The 24738-nt window shown below is 40.7% G+C and overlaps 2 long non-coding RNA genes across 3 annotated transcripts in view; both read right to left on the reverse strand.

The window, feature by feature from the left end:
* Positions 1-24738, reverse strand: part of LOC140706879 (uncharacterized) — a 233181-nt gene that overhangs the window by 139562 nt on the left and 68881 nt on the right. For both annotated transcript variants that reach the window (XR_012086772.2, XR_012086783.2), the window contains exon 2: positions 1069-1143. This is a non-coding gene — a long non-coding RNA (uncharacterized LOC140706879). The remainder of the gene's footprint in view (positions 1-1068; positions 1144-24738) is intronic.
* On the reverse strand, positions 14093-24393 carry LOC144584452 (uncharacterized). Its single transcript, XR_013538714.1, has 2 exons — positions 24269-24393; positions 14093-23453 (listed from the first exon to the last, which is right to left on the reverse strand). It is a non-coding gene; the product is annotated as an uncharacterized LOC144584452 (long non-coding RNA).

Raw genomic sequence — 24738 nt, forward strand, 5'->3', positions numbered from 1 at the left:
TACTACTCACCAGCATGCAGATACAATGGATTTCATAGCCAGAAAGGAACAGCACAAAAATGCTATCAAATCTAGCCTCTATTTACACTTCCATACATACATTGAAAGCAACACCAGCAATGTACACCAAATAATATGTGTGATGGTGAGCATGTTTAACGACATATATAGTACAATTCTTCCTTTAAAAAGAAATCCAATAATGTTTTCAACTTGGTCTGCACTTCTCAAATATCAGTAACAGTTTTTTTTTAAAGAGATAAATTTCTGGGGCTCATAGTGAAGAAACAGGAAAAAAGTGTGCATTGATGTTGATTCCTAATATAAAGTGGTCCACGTTCATGTTTACATTTTCTTTGAGCTGACTTGGCAGCTGTGGGCTTTCCTGAATGATCCATGGTCTATTGTTTTGTCTCTTGTCATGTGCCACCAAGGGGATTCCCTTGATTTGCATGTTTCAGATGGTAAAGAAGGCAGTTTGTGACTGTGAGTACTATGCAAAGTTGCAGTCATTTTATACCCATTCTGTTACCAGCACAGGCTTCTCTTCCAAGCCTAGTTCCAGGTATTGGTGTTAATAAATAAGATCCGAAATAACTTGGGGTCAAGTATTGGAACATGTCTTTCAATTTAATGCTGACTTGGCCTTTGGGATTTTTGGAAGAGGTCCTGCTCATGATCATATCTATGCCAAATGTCTTTGGAGTGAGCAACAGATTTCTCGCTTGTGATGATGCTCTTTTTTGTAGCTGCATTTATTTTTGTATGTAAGCCATTTTGTGATCAAATGCAAAGAACAGCTTATAAATTTAATAGATACTTTGATAAATTGTATATGCTAGCAACAATTTTAGTTCTCTGAATGCTGGTCCTGATAGAACCAATAGGACATCCTCCAAGCACAAAAGAGAGACATCAACAGGTTCAATCACCCATAAAGTTTGGATGAGAAAAAAGGAAAATATTTAGAGAGAAATGGCCACATGGAATGAGAAATCGTCTGGAATGTCTTAGTCAAGAACATTGGCATCTGTAAGAGAAGTTTTCATTGCCCCCACTAAAAATTACCTGTGTCTGCTTCCAATTCTGTGCACATATAACCTGGTAGTGTCATTGAACTCACTGCATCATCATCACTTGTACCTAGAAAATAATGGTGAGTACCAATTAACAATGCATTGTGCTTACAAACCCCATCCTTTTTTGAATAATAAATACAGTATGTTATATGAATGTGGCAACATTTCAGGTTCCTGAATAAAGTAAAATGAGGGGAAATGGAAGCTAAGCCTCTTGGCAAAGCAGCATCAGTATTCATTTCATGCAAATATATATTTACCTGACCTATAAAAATTAAACATGCAAATATCTTCATGCTGAAGGAAGGAAATGAAATAATAAAGTTACCAAAATACATAGCAGTAGATATAAAATCCTGCAGTGTGTCTTCTGGGAGAAAATAAATATAAAGATGGCCACCCTTCTAGTTTTAAACAGCTAAAGTTCCCCTAGTAACAATTCAGTATTCTATTCTTTTTTTTAAAAAAAATGTAAAATATTTTTTAAAATTCTTTTTTAAAATACACGTTCTTGTATTATTTGGAGGGACAGTGTAAATGAGACGTAGAGTAAAAAGCATTATATAGGGGAAACTGCTCACAAAAATTCTCTATTCATCCAAAATGTGTATTTTAGGAGACATTCATATTTTTACAGGTTTACTTTTAGATTGCAGATTGATGTTGAAATACAGTGAAAGGAACTAAATATGAGAATATTGTGCAATTGAGACAAACCAACACTAATTCATCCTTCCATTTCTATGCATTTTTCCTCAGCCATCCTTCCTTTCGATAAGAACCCTCAGCCAGAGTCATCCCCTAGAGCAAGGATGAGCAATATAAGCCCCCTACTTCTTTTTGTATTCTCACCCTCTTCTCCATGAAATTTCAGTGACACATTATGGACAAATCAACAAAGGCCCTTGGTGATTTTGCTGCAAGTGATATCCTGCCAAAATTCACTCTTTCACTCCCCTCAAGTGAACAAGGAGGGCATACAAAACCGTCTTACAAACAAGGTGCATGCTCCCTGTGCATCTTGCTTACTAAGCTAAACGCTGCCTTTTTTTGTTGCTGCCCCATGTGAATACTTCAGTGTGAATGATTCAGCAGAGATAGTGAGTCTGTGGCTCCTGCATTTTGCCCACCTCTGCTCTACAAAGAGGGTAGCTTTACCTAGTGGTGAAGTACACAGAGTCTCATGGCACCATGGTTAAACTGCTGTACTACAGCTGAAACTGTGCTCATCACCAGGGGTTCAATCCCAGGTAGTCAATTCAAGGTTCACTCAGACTTCTATCCTTCCAAGGTTGGTAAAATGAGTACTCAACTCACGGGGTGGGGGGATGTGTAGCCTGAATAATTAACTTATGAACCCTCCCAAATAATGCTTTAAGTGCTATGGGGCGGCATATAAGCAGAACACTTTGAAGTAGGCATACTTAAAGGAAGGACTTATCCCCTCACTTCACTGCTTGCTGAACTAGGATTAATTCCACCAATACTTGTATCCATGTTCCATCAAAAGAAAACAGGAATTTTGTCCATCCAATCATAGACATGAATTGCTTTGTTCTACAACAGCATTGCATAATATCTACGTGTATTGTCCTCTGAAGATGCCAGCCACAGAGACTGGCAAAATGTTAGGAAGAACAACCTTCAGAACATGGCCAAAGAGGCTGAAAAACCCCCAACAACCATTAGATCCCGGCCGTGAAAGCCTTCGCGAATATATCTATGTGTGAGCAATATATCTATTGTATATTTGTTCCCTATGTGAACCATCACTTTTGGCTGAGGTAGTATTAAATGTATTCAGTTGAACAACTTGACCCTTTAACTCTTTAAGTCCTCCAAAATTAGTTGTTTAAAGCTTAAACCAATTCAAGCTTATGCACGGCATTGCTGGTCTTCCTTTACATCACATTCATATAATCTCAAAGCACCTTCTCTTTAATGACAGCAACTCAAATTGGAAATTAAAGTAACAGGAGTTTCACTGTTTAAATTGGAATCTGTTTGGACCTCACACAGTGTCTCCAGGACCCCTGCGAATATGAATGTGAATCCTACACATTGGGCAGCATATGGCTATCTGTATTATGCTAATATTTCCGCTGGCACTATTGCATGGGAAGAAGGGCTGTAGCTTTTTGTAAAAATAAAAATAAATTATTTTCCATAATTAGTAATTTAAACAAAGGATTTCTCCTTTTGTATCATGCTGGGTCTTTCTAGTGTTTAAACACTTCCCACTGTTAGGAAAACCTGCAAATTAGGAATTAACAAAATTAACCGGTACAATTTAGACATCAGCTTAATCAGCCTTGATGTGCTTTCTGTGATGGCTGCAGCATAGCAATTGCCCATAAATGCTTTCTTGTGATGGATATTGTTGAGCATTTGGACAAAGTTGCAGAAATTAACAATGCACTATCATGCACAGCTGAGACCTCATCATGCAAATATTGTGGTTTCTCTTCTGTTTTGATTCCCCCTGTATTCTGCAATAGGAGTGACTGCTTGCATTTTTGCAAACATAAGGCAGTGCAAATGTGAATAAATCAGAATCAGTATAAGAGCTTTAAAGAGAGAGATCACATTTTTTTCAAAGATGCCACTTCTCTTTTCAGCCAAGTTGACAACTTAGACTAATAATAAACCTCTGATTGACTTCTTTCCTTCTGTGCACCTGTTCTCTGATAATTCTTATGATTACTCATAACTTCTCTTTTGGTAAGGTAAAGGTAAAAGTTGCACTTGACATTTAGTCCAGTCGTGTCCAACTCTAGGGTGCAGTGCTCTCCCTGTTTCCAAGCCATAGAGCCAGCGTTTATCTGTGCACATTTTCCGTAGTCACGTGGCCAGCGCAACTAGACACAGAATGCCGTTACCTTTCCACCATGGTGATACCTATTTATCTACTCACAGTTTTACATGCTTTCGAACTGCTAGGTTGGCAGGAGCTGGGACAAGCAACGAGAGCTCACTCTGTTGTGTGGATTCGATCTTACAACTTCTGGTCTTCCAACCTTGCAGCACAGAGGCTTCTGCAGTTTAACCCGCAGCACCACCACATCCCTCTTTTGGTACATTGGACTAAACTACAGTTGGTGAATCAATTTGAGTCATATACACAAAATGAATGATTTTTTTCACATTTAATCCAACAATTATTGTAAAAGGTACCTGAACTATCTGTGGCACATAGCCGTTACTTCTTGCAAAAATAGTCCTATGCACTTTAGACAGTAGGACATGATGTCCCAGTGAAGTGTCACTCAAGATTTAAATACTGAATTTGACAAGGTAGTGCCAAGCACCCCTCCTCTCATGTTGGAATTAGCAGAAGTTAGCTGAGAGGAGGGGAAGCAGGGTATTCCAGGTATACTATGCCCGAGGGCGTGCTGTATGGTAGGACAGCATGGCTGCGGAATAGGAATTCACTAAGGCGAGGTCTGGACTGGAACATCAGAGTAGACTCTGGGCACAGACCAGAATTGCACTATGGTAGGCCCCCTTGTGAAACGCGAATAAAAGTTAAAAGTTAATAAAATTGTGGCCCAGTTATCCCATGTCATTGTCTTATCTCTTTAATCCGGACAGGGGGAGCAAAGAAATGGCGAGGAAAACAAAAGAAGAGCTTAATCCAAATTACAGTATATGTTTTTTCCATCTAGTAGTTAAAATAAAACCAGTTATAATGTATCCAGACTTTCCATTCCTATCCATGTGCAGAATGGAGCTGCTCTTCACACAAGTAACATTTTGCTTCTAAGTTCTAAGCATTATTGGTTGTCTGAAAGGGTTTTTTGGGAGGTGTTGTTATTTTGCTTTGTTTTGCAGTGGAGTACAGGATACTTTATTGACAGCTGATAAATCTAAATGTTGGGAATATTTCATAATTTGTTCTTCTACTGCTTCACATTAATTCGTCAGAGTCTTTTTGGCTATTGTATTCTTTCAAATTTCAAACGATGAAATCTGATATTCAGGAAGGATAGCAGAGGGGACCTTCATGTTGTATCATGTTTAGCCATGCTTCAATAAATCTCTGAGGTGATATCCACAGCTGGATCCACCCCAAAGTGGAAACAAAGGGAATTAAAGGCTTCCCTATCTCTGATAAGGAGCCTCATGGTGAAAGTGATTAAACTGCAGTACTGTAGTGAAGACTCTGCTCACAACCTGAGTTTGATCCTCAGCTCAGGTTGCCAGCTCAAGACTGACTCAGCTTTCCATCCTTCCATGGTTGGCAAATTGAGTACCCAGCTAGCTGGCTGAGAGCAGGACAATGTGTAACTTAAATTATAATTTGTCCAGAGAGTGCTTTACATTATGGAGCAGTATAAAATCAACACACTTTGCTTTGCTTTTTGATGCAAAAGATAGTTTCTTTTCTGTACTAGAATAAATGTTGGGTAAAACAGAACAAGGCAGGAAAAATTTCTGTGCTTAGTTTTCTTCAAGGCAATCAAGCTGAGATCTGATAGAATGCCACGAAGAGGGGTAGGATATTCTTCTTCATACCATATTGATACATGATGCCAGTCATCTGGTTTGTGCATTGTCATGATAATCTCTGCCTAGTCTAAAGTAGAACTGAAAGCTGTTAAATGTCCCATCGTGTCCACGCTGCAGAAGGAGGGGAAATCTGTGAGCCTACAGCACAACCCTACTCAAGCATGCAGCTGATGCATCCTTGTTGACTGGTGTGATACATATGGAAATCACACTGGACTTTTATTCTCTTGAGACCTTAACAATCTGAAATACCTTTTTTTTCATGAGACTTATTTTAGGTAGGCAGGCAGGCAAGCAGGCTGGCTAGCTGGCTGTCTGGTTGGTTTAAGGTTGCCTCCTAGAAGTGGGGCTTCTTTCAGAGTAGACATTGGTGGATAGCTTTCAGTTTGTTTGTTTTTCTGTCTGTCTGTTGGAAGGATGTAGGGCACTTTCTGCAAGGTTACTGAATTTTCAAACTTTTAGAAAGGAATAGAATCACTTTTTCTTCTGTGCAAAAAGAGAGAGAGAGAGAGAGAGAGAGAGCAGGAGAGTTATAGAGAGCCATGGATCAATAGTAACGTTTAATTTTCTGAAATGGGAAGAATTCCCTGAAACCTTCACTTGCAAAAGGGGAAGGATAGGTGTTGGAAGGAAACCAGAACATGTTGATGTGCTTCTCTAGAGTAAGATGGAAAATTCTTTCACCTCCCTCCCCCCCTTCATAATAAACTTAAATATTAGCCTGCCAGAACATTGCCTCCAGCACTGGAACATGAAACTTCATTACTTTTATAAAATATGCAGTAGGACATTTACAGCAGCTATACTCTGCAAAGCGTTCCTGTGAATAATTAAAATTTAACTCAAGTACATGATCAGAGTCCATTTTGATACATATTCTTCTCATTTTCTTCTACACTGGTTTTCAGCATCTGAGACTCTGTTGTGCAGACGGGCACAGCTTTTTGCTTTAGCTTTTTCCTGAGCTGTGCTTTAGGTCATATAGCATGTAGAACAACCAGGGATGTTTGAAAGACTTAGTCCTGTTTAATGGTTTCCTTTCTTTTTCTCTTTGCAGTGCTATACTTTCTTATTTGTTTCATTAGGTGTTTCATATAGGTTTACAAGAACTTTAATTAAAAGTCTAATTTAACTTAAGTGTAAATAGACAGAGAAACCAGAAAGCTGGCAGACAGACATATAGTTGTATCCAAGGATGCTTTTGTAAAAGAAATTCTCACCAATCCCCTACCACTGTGGCCCATTGCTCCCCGTAAAGCCATCTTGGAAGGGATGAATGCCAGCAGGAAAGAACTGGGAAATGGGGATTAAAAAATCTCCTAATTTCAATTTTGTTACATTTCCCCAATACTAATTGTGTTTGCTTCCCATTCTTGTCCTCTTGTGAGACTATTTTTAATTCCCACATTGACATTTATATACTTTTAAAAAACATTTCTCCTTATGCGTTTATTTATTTATACAAATTATATAATGTTTATTTGGACATATAACCTAATTTATGCCTTGTGGATTGCTCCTTCAATCCACAGGATTGGATTGCTGCCTTGTCGTGGCGAAGGGGCTTGAGTAACTCAGAGAAGCTATGGGCTATGCCGTGCAGGGACACCCAAGACGGACAGGACATAGTGGAGAGTTCCGACTAAACGCAATCCACCTGGAGAAGGAAATGGCAAGCCACTCCAGTATCTTTGCCAAGAACGCCCCATGATCAGAAACAAAAGGCTAAAAGATATGACGCTGGAAGATGGGACCCTCAGGTCAGAAGGCGTCCAACATGCTACTGAGGAAGAGTGGAGGACAAGTACAAGTAGCTCCAGAGCTAATGAAGTGGTTGGGCCAAAGCCGAAAGGACGCTCAGCTGTGGACGTGCCTGGAAGTGAAAGGAAAATCCAATGCTGCAAAGAAGAATACTGCATAGGAACCTGGAATGTAAGATCTATGAACGTTGGGAAGCTGGAGGTGGTCAAACAGGAGATGGCAAGAATAAACATCGACATCCTGGGCATCAGTGAACTAAAATGGACAGGAATGGGCGAATTCAGCTCAGATGATTATCATATCTACTATTGTGGGCAAGAATCCCGTAGAAGGAATGGAGTAGCCCTCATAGTCAACAAAAGAGTGGGAAAAGCTGTAATGGGATACAATCTCAAAAATGATAGAATGATGTCAATACGAATCCAAGGCAGACCACTCAACATCACAATAATCCAAGTTTATGCACCAACCAGCATTGCTGAGGAGACTGAAATTGAACAATTCTATGAAGATTTACAACACCTTCTAGAACTGACACCAAAGAAAGATGTTCTTCTCCTTCTAGGGGACTGGAATGCTAAAGTAGGGAGCCAAGAGATAAAAGGAACAACAGGGAAGTTTGGCCTTGGAGTTCAGAATGAAGCAGGACAAAGGCTAATAGAGTTTTGTCAAGAGAATAAGCTGGTCATCACAAACACTCTTTTCCAACAACACAAGAGGCGACTCTATACATGGAAATCACCAGATGGGCAATATCGAAATCAGATTGATTATATTCTCTGCAGCCAAAGATGGAGAAGCTCTATACAGTCAGCAAAAACAAGACCTGGAGCTGACTGCGGTTCTGATCATCAGCTTCTCATAGCAAAATTCAAGCTTAGACTGAAGAGATTAGGAAAAACCACTGGGCCACTCAGGTATAATCTAAACCAAATCCCTTATGAATACACAGTGGAAGTAAAGAACAGATTTAAGGAACTAGATTTGGTGGACAGAGTGCCTGAAGAACTTTGGATAGAGGCTCGTAACATTGTCCAGGAGGCAGCAACGAAAACCATCCCAAAGAAAAGGAAATGCAAGAAAGCAAAGTGGCTGTCCAACGAGGCCTTAGAAATAGCAGAGAGGAGAAGGGAAGCAAAATGCAAGGGAGATAGGGAAAGCTACAGAAACTTGAATGCAGACTTCCAAAGAATAGCAAGGAGAGACAAGAGGGCCTTCTTAAATGAACAATGCAAAGAAATAGAGGAAGATAACAGAAAAGGAAAGACCAGAGATCTGTTCAGGAAAATTGGACATATTAGAGGAACATTTTGCGCAAAGATGAACATGATAAAAGACAAAAATGGGAAGGACCTAACAGAAGCAGAAGACGTCAAGACGAGGTGGCAAGAATACACAGAGGAATTATATCAGAAAGATTTGGATATCCCGGACAACCCAGACAATGTAGTTGCTGACCTTGAGCCAGACATCCTGGAGAGCGAAGTCAAGTGGGCCTTAGAAAGCCTGGCTAAAAACAAGGCCAGTGGAGGTGATGGCATTCCAGTTGAACTATTTAAAATCTTGAAAGATGATGCTGTTAAGGTGCTACATTCAATATGCCAGCAAGTTTGGAAAACTCAACAGTGGCCAGAGGATTGGAAAAGATCAGTCTACATCCCAATCCCAAAGAAAGGCAGTGCCAAAGAATGCTCCAACTACCGTACAATTGCACTCATTTCGCACGCTAGCAAGGTTATGCTCAAAATCCTACAAGGTAGGCTTCAGCAGTATGTGGACCGAGAACTCCCAGAAGTACAAGCTGGATTCCGAAGAGGCAGAGGAACTCGAGACCAAATTGCTAACTTGCGCTGGATTATGGAGAAAGCCAGAGAGTTCCAGAAAAACATCTACTTCTGCTTCATTGACTATGCGAAAGCCTTTGACTGTGTGGACCACAGCAAACTATGGCAAGTTCTTAAAGAAATGGGAGTGCCTGACCACTTTATCTGTCTCCTGAGAAACCTATATGTGGGACAGGAAGCAACAGTTAGAACTGGTCATGGAACAACTGAGTGGTTCAAAATTGGGAAAGGAGTACGGCAAGGCTGTATATTGTCCCCCAGCTTATTTAACTTATATGCAGAATACATCATGCGGAAGGCTGGACTGGAAGAAACCCAAGCCGGAATTAAGATTGCCGGAAGAAATATCAACAACCTCCGATATGCAGATGATACCACTCTGATGGCTGAAAGTGAGGAGGTATTAAAGAACCTTGTAATGAGAGTGAAAGAGGAGAGTGCAAAAAACGGTCTGAAACTCAACATCAAAAAAACTAAGATCATGGCCACTGGTCCCATCACCTCCTGGGAAATAAAAGGGGAAGATATGGAGGCAGTGTCAAATTTTATCTTCCTGGGCTCCATGATCACTGCAGATGGAGACAGCAGCCCTGAAATTAAAAGGCGCCTTCTTCTTGGGAGGAAAGCGATGACAAATCTTGACAGCATCTTGAAAAGCAGAGACATCACCTTGCCAACAAAAGTCCGAATAGTCAAAGCTATGGTTTTTCCTGTCGTGATGTATGGAAGTGAGAGCTGGACCATAAAGAAAGCAGACCGCCGAAGAATTGATGCCTTTGAATTGTGGTGCTGGAGGAGGCTCTTGAGAATCCCCTGGACTGCAAGGAGAACAAACCTATCAGTTCTAAAGGAAATCAACCCTGAATGCTCACTTGAAGGACAGATCCTGAAGCTGAGGCTCCAGTACTTTGGCCATCTCATGAGAAGAAAAGAGTCCTTGGAAAAAACCTTGATGTTAGGAAGGTGTGATGGCAAGAGGAGAAGGGGACGACCGAGGATGAGATGGCTGGACAGTGTCTGCGAAGCAACCAACATGAACCTGACACAACTCTGGGAGGCAGTAGAAGACAGGAGGGCCTGGCGTGCTCTGGTCCATGGGGTCACGAAGAGTCGGACACGACTAAACGACTAAACACACACATGCCTTGTGTACAGAACGTTGCTATATTTGCATTTTAAAATGTGCTTTGAGATGCAGAAATTGACACCATAGCTGGAGAAAAATTGGGAAGGGAAGAACTAGTGACAAGTATAATCAAATTTCCTTTAGAACTGTAGACTCTAAGCCTTGTTTGCTACACTGAACATTTACAGCAAATGATCCAGCAGATAAGTTTCACAGTTTTTCCTGTACCAAGGGAAAATTGTATTCTGTACACTAATATGTCCATGTCAGACATCTGTATCATGTGCATTATTGTCTGCTCCCTCTTGGACAGTACAAGGCTTTGTTAACTTCTTAACACCACAGATACTCTTACTGTCATGGTAAATGTCCACTATGTTAGAAATAAATTCAACAAAGTTTAAGGGGGGTGATTTAGACAAGTATTTCAGCATCATACATTTGGGAGTATCACTTTTACTGGAGTAGGACATTAAGGTTCCTTGATATTTAACACACTATCAAGTCCCTGATAGTTAACTTACTGTATATCTACATACAACTAGGTAAGGTTCTCGGCTCAAGGTTGACTCAGCCTTCCATCCTTCTGAGGTCGGTAAAATGAGTATGCAGCTTGCTGGGGGGGGCCAATGTGTAGCCTGCATAATTAACATGTAAACCGCCCAGAGAGTGCTTGAAGAGCTATGGGGCGGTATATAAGCAGCACACTTTGCTTTGCTTTGCTTTAAAATATCTCTTCTAGAAAGGCTGCTCCACAAGGTACGGAGATGCTTAAGTGGAAGCTCCTTGCCTGCCCGCTCAGAATGGCGAGTGCAGGCTGATCACGTCAGTGCCAAGGGAAGGGGAGAGCAAGCTAGCCTTCTTAAGGCTGAGCCTCCTTGCCTTTTTCGCTGTCGTTCGCACGGGGAGAGGTTGTGCGATCGTGGACAGTTAGTTTCGCTTTTGGCCATGTGGAGGGGACGGCAACACCTAAGAGGTCTCAGAGGGACTCCAAAGTACGCAAGATGGCTGAACTGAAACAGCTAGGTGACACAACGCTGGCACGCCTTGCTATCTTGGAAAGTGAGTGCCGTGGTTCTTCTGGAGCATCCCCATCAATTTTCCCAGATTTCCAAAGAGATGTTTGTTCCCAGGTAGTTATCAAAGGAGCAACACAGGGCAAGGAGAAGGAGTGTCCCAAATAGAGGAAGCAAGTGGAGAAGACCGCAAGATGGCTTTCTTGGTAGCAGTGGAGTAGAACCAATTGAGGGGGGAGACCGTTGTAGCAGACAATAGGCAGAGAATGGGGGTAGCAGTGCTCGATCCAGGTGAATCAAGACCCACACCACACAGAAAATAATGATTTATGACCTTGGGGTCTGTAAACTCTCCTCCACCAAGTATAGTGAGGCCACAACAATCTTCTGTCATGGGCAGAGCAGTGTCACCTGTGGTGGGGCCCAGATCATCTTCAAAGCCATGGACGGCACCTTATCCACAATGGCACCTGCCAGACAGAGTCCTGGTTATTTGGAAGGAGCGAGGACTGCTTCTTTGGCCTTGATTCCAAATACAGGGTACAACTCTGTACCTCTCACTGCTCTCCCTTAGGGTGACCAGTCCTTTGCCTAGGAAGCCACCTGTTGCTGGCTACAGTCGAGAAAATTTGACAAGGAGTGTATGTTGATGTTTCTGAGTTCTTGAATAGAGAGACTGGGGAAAGGAAAAAAGATAAGTAAGAGGACCGGGAGAAGGAGATGTTTAGAAGGAATAAGCCTGAGAGCTTTGGGCTAATTGGCTGCCAGGTTTTTTTATTAACATGGGGACCATAGTGAAAGTGCAGCCTGGTTGGGAGCTATCACTTATACAGTAAAATGGACTTGATCTACCGCACATACGTGGACTTCCTGGGGCATGTGTGGTTGCTCTGTGATTAGGGGTTCCATATGAGGGTGGCGATCAACCCCGACATGCGCTGGGATGTGCAGCACCATGGACTGTGGCTGCAGTTGATTACCCCTTCAAGGTTCAACCTTGGGGATTGTTTTGATAGTGGTCATCTGATACAGAAGGCAAATGTAGCTAACTCTCCCAGTGCATTAGCAGGCCAGGTTGGTCAACCTTGTCTGGTCTGCTGGGAATTTAATGCAAAAGGGCTGTGTAGCAGAAAACCCTGCAGATTCAAGCATCAATGTTCCATTTGTGGAGCACTGCATGGATCGGTCAACTGCTTAGGGGAAGGTCAGGTGCTGCTGGGGAGGGGAACAGGAAGCCACCTCCAGGGGCGGCTAATGCTGCAAAAGGGCTCCAGTCCAATTAGGATAGAGATTCTGGATAACTGGATAAAAGCTCATCCTGATAGGATAGCTGCTGTTTATTTGAGTGAAGGGTTTCGATTTGGTTTTAGGATCCCAGTTCAAGCGGAAAGGAAACCAACTATGACAGGAAATTTGAAATCTGTTTTGGGTATGGAAACAGTAGTTTGGGGAAATTTAGCAAGGAAGTAGTAGTGGGGTGAGTTGTGGGTCCATACAGAGACCCACCACTGCCAAGATTGAGGGTTTTGCCACTGGGGATTTTGCCTAAGAAAGCACCAGGGGCATTTAGGTTGATTTACCACTTGTCTTACCCAGCAGGCAAATCAGTAAATGATAGGATTCCACAAGAGCTCTGTACAGTGAAGTACACATCATTTGATGCAGTGGTGCGCATGGTCAGAGCATGTGGACATGGTGCTGAGATGACAAAATGCAACATACAATTGGCATTTTGTCTGTTGCCAGTGCATCCACAGGATTGCAAACTCCTGGGTTTTGTTTTTGAGGGGGTTTACTATATGGTTGGGCACTGCCTATGGCAGCAATGGTGAACCTATGGCATGCATGCCACAGCTGGCACGCAGAGCCCTTTCTGCTGGCTCACGAGCCATAGGTTGGCAGATTACTACTCACCCCACCCCCACCCCAGTGCAGCCAAACCTCAGGAGGTGGCTGCAGCTATTGCTGGTGTTTCAGCAGGCAGATCCAGAGCAACTGGTGCTGGCAGTGGAGGGGTCTTGAGGGACTGTACCTCCATGCCAGGATTCCCCCTCCCACCACCACTTCCTGTTCCAGGTCTGCACTTCTGGTTTTGGGTCCTCCGGGTCAGCCGCCACCGCAGTGGGCAGTGATGGCTCACTGCCCACTGTTTTGTGTTTTTCCCCCAGTTTGGGCATATAAGCCCAAAAAGGTTTGCCACCACTGGCCTATGGGATGCTCCATTTCTTGTGCAGCTTTGATTGCTTCAGTTCCTTTTTGGAATAGGTAAGCACAGGGTGGGGCTTCCATATATAGTGCACTGTTTGGATGATTATTTGTTTTGTGGGGAAAGCAGGATGGTGCAATGTAGGTGCATACTGCAGACCTTCCAAGATTTAGCAAGGGAACTAGGAGTTCCCCTGGCTGAGGAGAAAACAGAGGGACCATGCACGACATTGATATACTTAGGGGTGGAATTAGATACCATCCAGCAATATAGTAGACTGCTGGAGAAGCTGAATGACCTGAGGCAAAGAGTAAGTTCCATGCTAAGCTGCACCAGAGTGATGCTTAAGGAACTGCAAGAGGTGGTGAGTCACCTCAATTTTGCATGCAAATGCTGTCCACAGGGATGAGGGAAGACTTGAGGGTGTGGTTAAAATTTTTAAGCAATTTTAATGATGTCTCATTTTGGAGGGATGAGGTTAGACTAGGGTCAGAATTCCAGGTTTATTTCAATTCTGCGGGTTCTTTAGGTTATGGCATCTACTTTAGAGGAAGGTGGTGCACAGGGGTGTGGCCTGAGTAGTGGAGGAATTCAGGAATCACTAGAGACCTTACATTGTTGGAGTCATTCCCGATAATGGAAGCATTATGGTTATGGGCCAGCACTTGGGCTAACTCTTGGGTCACATTTTGGTGTGACAGCCTTGTGGTAGTACATGTTATCACTTCCATGTCATCCAAATTTGAGAGAGTGATGCATTTGGTTTGGACCTTTACCCTATGCTGCCTGCATTCTAACATGGTCTTCCAGGCATGGCACATGCCAGGAGTAGAAATTGCTTTGGTTGACACCCTGTCCTGCTAACAGATCAATCGGTTCAGCGCGTTGGTGCTAGGTGCTCAGATGCAGCCAGAGGTTCTTCCACTGGAGGTATGGAGCCTTGGTGGGTTGAGGCTAACAGGGTCATCAGTTTAGCTGTGGCACCCAGCACCAGATGACATTATGCGGCAGTATGTGAGGAGTTTTTCGCTTTCTGCATAGGTGAAGGACTAGGGAGGCCATGGCCCATCACTGTGGAACATCTACAACAGTTTGGGATGCACCTACATTATAAGGGATTGGCGCCCAGTATGATACAAGGGTGAATGTCAGTGTTGGCTTTTTATGCCAAGGCACAAGGGAGAGTGGAGAGGACAGAGAGGTATGCTCTGGGATGGGTTCAAGGAACTGGCATCTCAGGGTGCCTTGGAAGTACCCCCTGGAGTTATGGTGATTCACATAGGAGGTAACGACTTGACCCTGAGATCGGGCAAGTCACTTATTTTGCAGCTGATCGAGGATCTAAGAGCCTTTAAGGCAGAGTTTCGGAGACCTGGATTATCTGGTCAGACATAATACCCAGGAGGGTATGGCAGGCTGAGTGTAACCCCAAATGCATTGACAGTACAAGGCGTGGAGTTAACTGAGAAGTGGGCAGAGCCATGCAGGCTGGCCTGGGGTCAGTGGTGAAACATCCTGAGATATATGTGAGCCAGCCCGAGCTTATTTAGACCGGATGGTGTGCATTTATCAGACTAGGACCTGGATATATTTTTACATATTTTAGGTCTGAAATTTTCAGCAGTGGTGGTAGGCATACAAGTAGCCCCTTTGCCGTGGTGGGTAGTGCAAAGGTAAGAGAGGGAAGTCAGTTTCAGGGACACCCAAGGAGGATGCCAGACAACCCACCTCCCTGAATTGAGAGACACAAGTCATTTAAAGGGAGGTGGGATTTAAGGGATTCTCCCAGGCAGCAAGTTTCTGGGGTATTCCTACAATTGGGCAGCAGAACACATGCTGGACAGATGACAGCACGCTTTGGGGCCAGAAAACTCACCCCTGGATGGCATGATCTGGATAAAAGGTTTACCGGATTCAGATAAGCTTCACACTATGGTAGGCCCCCTTGTGAAAGGGAAATAAAAGTTAATAATTAGTAAAGTTGTGCCCCTATTTTAACCCAGCCTATGTGTCTCACCTCTTTATTCCAGGCTGGGTGGGCAATGTTTCTGTGCTCCGCTTTCAATTACATTTTTAAAATATTTTTAAAGTATTTTCTTCTTGTATAAATGAGGATTCCATGGGAAGAAAATGGAAAAAAAAATCTCCAAGCACTTTGCCTCTTACACTCCCAATTCATGCTAAGATTACAGCAAGACGCTGCAGATGTGAATAACAACATGGAAGTCACAGCCGTTGTGTCTGTCTGCCTCTATACGCTCTCCATTATAATGTCTCTGGATTCCCGACAAGTGAAGGCAATGCGGTTTCCCTTTACGATTTCTGTTAAAATTCTGTCACACTGCTTCTTCTGATCAAGCAAGGCATAGCAAATGCCCATTGTCAGTTGACTCTCTTTTTTAATTTCAAGCTTTAATTTGCTGTCCCACCCATATTTCTTCAAAAGTCTTTGCTTCAATTGCTTTGAAAGGTTTCCCTGGCATTTGGCAACCATTTTCTACTATGCTTCAGCTCAGCTCCAAAGTTAGGATTTCACAATGTTTAGACATTCAGGATCCTCACATTTGCAATATTTCAAGGGTGTGCTGCTGAAATTCAGTCACAATCTAAAAACCCTCCATTCTTCTGTAAATTCCTTCATTTTTAAACAATGTTTTAAAGAGTGATTTTATGATGGCTACTTCTGACATCTCATGAGAAGAGAAGACTCCCTGGAAAAGACTCTGATGTTGGGAAAATGTGAAGGCAAGAGGAGAAAGGAATGACAGAGATGGTTGGACAGTGTCATTGAAGCAACCAACATGAATTTGACCCAACTCCGGGAGGCAGTGGAAGACAGGAGGGCCTGGCGTGCTCTGGTCCATGGGGTAGAGAAGAGTCAGACACGACTTAACGACTAAACAACAACAACTTCTAACAAATATTGAAATCCATTTTTGTTACGATTTTTCAAGAATTGCTTTTTTCTTACTTACTGTAATATTTTTGTAGGAAACCTATCCCGAGATCTAGGGGTGTAAATAAATTTTGCAAATATCTTGTTTATGGTTGAGACGGGCTATATTTACACAGCAAGAAAGCCTACTGAAAATTCCCATGCTTCTAAGAGAACTCCTGTTCCCAATTCAAGAGTGAGACTTCTTTCTTGTCATGCTTTGGATAGTTTATGCAAAATGTCTTACATCTTCTCCCTTTGTCAATCTAAACACGCATACAACAGGCACAAGAGTACCATCCAATGGCACAGAAAGATGCAAACAACCTATACAATATTTCTGCTTTTTAATAATCCATGCGATTAGTATATATTTACATTTTGCTCATTTACAGAAATGTGCAAAACTTGCTTTCACAAAAGGACAAATTCTCGTTGAAACTGACAATAAAACAAATTTGCCTTCTCATAGATAGAGTAAAAACTGTGCTTTTAAAGAAGTGCAGAAATAAAGCAGATTATTATTTGTATCCCCTACCCAGACCAAATTGGATAGTAGGATGGATGGTATATATGTCTATTCATGGGAATAAAGCATAGGAAATCTGTTCCTTTTTTCTCTCATTTCTTATTTATCCTGTTCTTAAATATGCTCCAACTTGATCCTACATCAGTTTCAGCCTTTGTTTTTAAAAATGTTTGTGTGTATTTTAAATATGCAGAATTTTGTCTAATAAATACATTTTAGGATCGCATTGTCTGTCTTTTTATGTTTGTAAGCACAAATTGTTGCATGCATTTTTTGTGTGTGAAGAAATGTGTCATGAATTCTCTGAAATACAAACACGAAACAACAACAGCTTTATTTAGGTAGAAGAAGCATGGATTTGGGTTCTTATTAAAGTGCAAACCAGCTGAAACGCTCCCTCCTCCTTAGCAAAGGTTGCTTCCTTATGTAGAATGTGTATTGACTTGTCTTTTGTGTTTGTGTGTGCATTGTACTTTATGTAGGTTATCCACAGGAGGTCCCATCTATTAGGAAAACAGAAGAAATCAACAACTCCTAGTTGTGTAAGATCCAGGAAAGTTTCATTTTTACTAGTTCCATAGGTTTCAAAAGGCAATTGGAGAAGTTGTGTCTGTATTCTGCCGAATTCTGAAAAGTGCATTTAAAAGAAGGTTTGAAGATTTATTCTTAGATTCCCTCCTTCTTGATTCCCAATGTAATTTTAACTCTTGCATGCTTTATGTTTGTTTTAACTCCATTTTTCTTCTAAACAGCGCAGCTATAATTTCCATTTTATATTTTAAATACTTTGAGAATGACATGAATACTAAGTGAAAGCTTGAGGAAACACAAAAAATAAAATGCCATCTCTTTAGCTCCTTCCTTCCTTTTGTTGCTTTCTGCCAATGCGGGAATTTATAAATGGTTTGGTTATAAACCCAAATGATTTACTGTAATCCTGTGGCAACTTCCTTCAGTGCAATCATCGGTAATGATGTGTTTTGAATAAAGCAGCTGCAAATTGATTCGGGGCATTTCCCTACATACATATATGCTGTGCTTGGCTGCAAAGAAGAAGAAGAAGAAGAAGACTGCATTGTTATGCAGATGGATTTGATTTATTCTAAAATCCTCCCATACAGGACAATGCTATTCTGTGCACTCTGCTACTTTAAATGACTACAAGCCTTTAAAAAACCACTACCTATAATGACAAAACTATTTTCAGATTCAAACGAGACATCAAATATATTACTGCAATCGAGATCGAGAGGGACACAGAATATTTGACTTTGCAACAGTGGGTATGTGGTGCTTAATAACAGAGTAACTTTTTAAAATATATTGGGTTTAAACCTGGAGTGAAGAGTCACTAGTCTCACATAGGCAGCCTTTGTTTGAACAGCCGAATGAATAGACACATCTGCAAGGCACTCGGAGAAAGAATTTGGGGACATGACTCACTGCAGTCATCTCTCCTCCACAGCAGTCTTTGTGATGTGCTCCAATAAGGAGACATTCCAGAAGCAATCATCTCTCTCACAGGGAAATGAGGTAAGCCTTGCAAATGAGAGTTCAAATATAATCAAGCTGTCTCCAGGAAGGAAAAAGCCACTCTCTAGAACAGCCAACATTATTAGCTGTGTGTTCTACTACATCTGGCCTTTTCTAATGCAGGAGGGGAGAATGGTGGCTTGGTGGAAAAGAAGGTGAGTTGTCATCAAGGTCATGAAATCTTCCATCTGTGTTGGGCCACAGCGGGTTCTAGAGGGGCCATTGAGTTTGTCTGTACCAGGAAAAGCTACAAAGTACTGCAACACCTTAGAGGTGAACGCATTTATTACAGCATAAGCTTTCCTGGAGTACAGCTTACTTCACCAGGTGCTTGAAATGTCTTTCTGCCACACTGAAACATTTACACACAAGACTGAAATATGTGTATGTGTTCATAAAGAACAAGATCAGAGAAGAATAGACTGCAGAAGACTCAGATGATGATACTGTCTAGGAAATAGCCATTCATAAAGTACTTGTTGGGTGACAGCACAGCAATGATTGCATTGGTAAGATGGTTAACATATATCTTATAATTTAATAATTACAATTTAAATCTCTAATTAAAACACAAAACAAAGCAAATGCCTTTGTCCCTGTTTATTTAATGGAAATAAAACTGGAAATGACACATTCATTTTTAGAAGAGAGAGGCATATCCATAGTATTTAGATAATGCTTATAACCTAATCAGTGAATTAAAATAAATAGTCTTTTGACATGACCATTACTATTCTTGGTCCAGTGGGTAGTTGTCATTGTCAGAAAAAAAAAAACCCAGCGACCTTGATGCGTCTCAAGGTTGTTAGAAAACCTAGAATATTGTGCAATATTTGTATAGTAACAAAAGAAGACACCAGTGTCAGAAAATAAATAAAAACACACAATGCTTCTTCATAAAACATGGTTCAGAAACCTTTCTAAGAATTCTTTCATAGCCATGCCAACTGCTAAAAAGGAAGATGAAAACATCCAACATTTGAGCATTTAAAGTAATGCTCAAACTAATAAATGAAGAGGAAATGTTCAGAGCAACACTGAAAAGATACAGTTTCTAAGGTAAAGATTGTCATTCATATTTTGATGGTGGCTCTTTATCGCATGTAAGATGTATGATTTTATTTACAACAAACCACCAGTCTTTACCAGCATATGTAATGGCCGTTTAGACCTTACCTTTACCTCACATGGGACACTGGGACAGATAATGAAGAACAATATTCAGTGACCTCAGTGCTTATAGGTAGCCTTTTCAGATCTGCTGTAAAGTACCTTAGTTACAATTGACTGAAGATTGTACCCCACTTGAGAGCACAATAGGTTAACTTAGAGCATATAATATCAACATTAGCTTTAGAAATATGAAATGGGGAGCTTTTAGATGAATACATAGTGTACATGTCTAGTTGCCTAGCAATGTCTTCTAGATTGAATGATCCATCCTGTTTGCATGCAGCTGCAGAACCTCAAATCAGAAATACAGCGTGTATGATAAAGGGAGAATGAGTTCTAACAAACACGGTTTACTGTATGCTGAATTTCCGCAATCATGATTGCTGTCATTATTGACTTATCAAAGATCACTCTGCCATCTGCTCAGCTTTTTCCCTGCTGATGCATCAGTGAAGCCATAAAACAAAGAAACCAGCATAGGATGGAAAATGTACAACATACATACTGCAAACAATCAATGACATTGTCCATACAGAATTAACTACCATAGTTACATGAGACACTTGTAAACAATATTAAGGCAATGGTAATTTGATTACTGGGAAAAACTGAACCTACTGTACAAAGTGATGAAGCATGCTTTTGCTTAACTTTCATTTTCACTGTCAGCATTTATGGAGCCAAGAACATTACAGGATGAAATGAGGCTTCTGACAATGTCATTCACACAGTGAAGTGTGCATATGGACCTTGATAATGTACTTTCTGTTAACATAGGTTGAAACCCAGGAAAGCCTTGCCTCGAATCACATGGAGAACCAGGTTACTTGGAAGTCACTTAATAGTATATGGAGTGAAAATGGCAGAACCAAAGTGAAGCCAAGAAAATGGGGATTGTTTTGCACTAACAGAGTTCTTTGTGGCTTTGAAAAACAGGCAATTTCAACCCTATGTTGATGTACTCTATTCCTCTCAACACATACTATGGAAGATTTGATGCTAGTTACTCCAAATGCTGTTGATGTCACCCATTCTAAGGTGAAAATAATCCAATAGATTTATCGAAGTCTTACAATTTTATCTTTGTAAACCAGTTTGTATTTAATTGTTACTTAATTTTATATTGCATTTTGTCACAAATCAAGGAAGACTCATGTAGTAGGCATATACCTTTCTCAGGATGTGATGATTGTGTTAGTTTTGTATATGTTCCTCTCAATCCGAACATTCAAAGTATATAAGCAGAATGTGGAAACCAGGCTCTTATTTCAAGATCTTATTTGAGAAACTCCAGTCTCAGCAGTACATCTCTTTGAACTGGCTGCCCTCTCATATTTGTTACGTTGACCAAAGAATGCAGATTAATGAGGTACTGTAGAGAATGACAGCATGGACTCACATAGACACAGAATTACAGTGCAGTGCAGAATTACAAAAGGAATTAATGATAGTTGTTAACAACCCGCAGATGCAATCTATGCCTCATTTGCTTGGCCACAATACTCTTCTGTTTGTTATTGTTCATAAGCAGAACTGAATTGAGGCAGGTCCTGCCCTGGTCAAAATGAGGCTGAGCTTGAGAGAAATCTTGGTTAACAGAAAATATGCCTCCCATATCAAAATATGGCATAAAAGGAAAACAAGTTGCATTTCATGAAACCAATATTTATGAAGAAACCAAAGTGCAGAAATATTACATACTCTCCTGGGCAGGTATAATGTTTTGAGCCTGTTCTACATAGTAAGTGTTGAGTGGTTTTGGAGGCTTAAAATCAAACATTGTTTCATTCAGAGTAGTAGGTATCGGACCATTAATCCCATTAATGACTAATTTATCCATTAAAATCAATGGGGCGTCTTATGGAACTCCTCACCAATAAGAATGTAAATTTTACAGTTTGGCCTGCTTAATGTGGGGAAAACATGAGGTTCTTTATCTTGCGGAGCACTGATGTTCTCTAGACCTTCATGAATCAATTTTAGAAGTACTGTACTATTTGTTTTCCTCAAAAAAGAACAGAATAAATGTCCTCAATATTTTACATGTATGCCACCTTGCAATAATTAGGTTAATAGTTAGGTTAATAGTCAAGGGTGGAGCCTGGAAAAAATCTGAAAGGTGCAATAATTAACAAAATGTAATATTCTCTCAATCAGACTGATAACATCCTCATCCCAATTTTTTTTAAATCAGGAAAACAATTTTTAAAGCTTAACTTCCAGTTGTCAGATGGTTAATAATTTGAGCCACAACCCTAACATATTTAGGCACAGATTTTCATATTTAATGTTAATGGAAAGCAGTAAGAACTGCCTAAATACGAGTAGTACATTAGAGAAGATTGCTAGATTACAGGTTTTCACATTCTTCAATCAATGAACAAAAACCTGAATTCTCTAGTTTCACTCTTTATCCAGAGGACAAAAGTTTCACTTTGTGCAGGTCTCTCAAAATATAATTATATTAACCACCTAAATGAGCAAGTTAAATTCAGTTTATTTCATGGTTTTGTCCCTAGTGCACTCAAGCTTTTTCTCACTTACGAAAATGTAAGGGTAAGGATTCAGAAAGGCCTGCAAGAATAGTTTCGATCACAGGGTGCAAAAGATGAAGTAGATAATCATGATTCCTGTTATATGAATAATGGAGGAGTATGAATTCTTCCAGACTTTCAGTTGCACAGACGTTTCTGTGCTGTGTTTCACACTGAAGTTTGTTTGGATTGAAAACATAATCAAAGTATCTGTGTGTAGAATATCTTTTTCTAGAAAAAAGACGGAAAGCATCTGAACCAATCAGATATTACTGCCCTATCCGTGTATACTCCAAGATAGTTCAGTTGATCACGATGTAACAGGCATATTTCTTCCACTTGCTTCCACCATCAGAACGAGAGGAAAGGTAATCTCTCCCCTGCAGCCCCAAGTAACTTTCCATTACCTATTCTGAGGAGCTAGGAAATCTTACTGTGTCATCTGCCTAAAATTTGTGGGTTTTACTTTACAGTGGGGAACCATCCACTGAGTCTAGCTTGAGCAAATAAAGACTGCACTCAAATATTGCAAGGTAGTTCTATAAAACTGTTTATTTCAATGTAAGTAGTTTAGAAAGCAGAGACTTTTTATTCTGGAAAGTGTGAAAGTAGTGCATTTTTTTCATACAAAGCAGCATATTTTCAATCACTAGGTGTTAATTCTGAGGAAACATGCATAAGAGGGCACTATTAAGTAAAATCCAATTGATCAAACTCATTGATGAGAAAACCAGTATCTCTCCCATTTAAATTAATTGGTTTTACAAAGCACTTTACTGTATGGCCAGATTATGATCAATCTGCAAACGGCTGGAAACGTGTTTACTGGAGCAATTGCTTATCAACACCACCATCAAAAAAAGTTCCCAATACACAACAAAATTATCTTATAATATGCTTTGGGATTGTTCAAAATCCTGTATAAAACAGTAATTGAACTCAAACAAACCCAAATATTGACAATGTGATTTACATGTAGTTGCTAGGTCAGAAGTTTTTGCTGCACTCTAGGCAATCCTGTCCTGAATCTAGACCTCAACAATACAGTAAATGGCACAAATAGGAGCTGTGCAACTGGAGAAGCTCTTTTTATTGTTTCTGTTCACAGAAAATGATTCTTGTCAGGTCTCTTGGTGAGATGTTTCCAACATCTGCCTTTTTAGATGTTCTTTTCTTAAAAAAACACACACACAATTTTATTTCCCCATCTGGAGAAAAAAAAAGCACATTAAAAATACAATAAAACACATTTGCTCTGCCACTCTGCACTAAATAATGGACTAAATGGCTTTAATTTAAGTGACAAATTGGTACAATAATGCAATGTATGACCTTGGAGACTCTGTCAACTGCTGACCCTCTGGAAAGGAAAAGTTGGATAAAGCAACCTCTCCTTCCTGATCTCTCTCTCTCTCTCTCTCTCTCTCTCACACACACACACACACACACACACACACACACACACACACACACACAAACTCTCTCCGTCGTTCTTTGGTTCTTGCTTTGTAACTTTGCCCTGAACTTTTGTATCCATTCCCCCCTCTTTTTGAACGCTTGCAGGAATGACTTTCGGCGAAAGTCAGGGCCGCTACAGCTTTATACCTCAGAGATTGTGGCCTGGACCTCATCAGAGGCAGGATCAAATGTTCCATCTTCCACCACTCATTAATGACAGACAAAATATATAATGTGATAATGTCTGTAAATGCAGTGAGTCTTCCAGACAAATAATCCTCCCAATAGAATAACTGCCTCTTCCCGACATAACACTGTCAGGACTGGTTTCAGTCATAAATTGGTAATGGGGGAGAACCCAAAATGTCTGGCTAGAACTTCTGCTCATTTCACATCTGGCCTTTTAGTGAGAAAATTGCATTAAACAATCTGGCTTAATAGTATGAATCTGTCTTCTGTGACGTTGTTAAGAAGATAATATTTCTATTTTTATATACTATATGACTGACAAACACACACGCCCAGGCGTTCATATGTGCACACAAGAGAACATTAGATTTTATACCTTGTAGCGCATAAAAGTGTCAACCATTTTCATCAATCAAGCTTCCCTTTCCTCTTCAACCAACTGCTACGGAAATGGGATATACATTGTATTTATAAGAGCACCCCAGTATAGATCAGTCTGAAAATGATAACATGGTAACATATAAGCATATGCTTTCTCTTCCATCTAGTTTTCTACACAAGGTTTAAAGGGAAGACAGACTAATTCCCCACCATGAACACAATATGATTCCATTCTTGTGGGTGAAGTCACGCTAAACCACAGTAATGGTTGTGTATTCAGATCTGAAACAAGAAGTAAAGGTTATTTGCCTAATTCCTGTTTAGTTAATAGAACAAGAATATGACTGTACACATGCAATCTTTCAATGCCAGGGTGGCCATTAGCCAGAGAAAGGTGAGTGCCTCAGATGGCAGAGCACTGAAAGTGGAAAGGTCACCACCATTGCCCTCCTCACAGGTTGGGCA

Source organism: Pogona vitticeps, chromosome 1, assembly GCF_051106095.1.
Source record: "Pogona vitticeps strain Pit_001003342236 chromosome 1, PviZW2.1, whole genome shotgun sequence".
In the NCBI taxonomy this organism is placed as follows: Eukaryota; Metazoa; Chordata; class Lepidosauria; order Squamata; family Agamidae; genus Pogona; species Pogona vitticeps.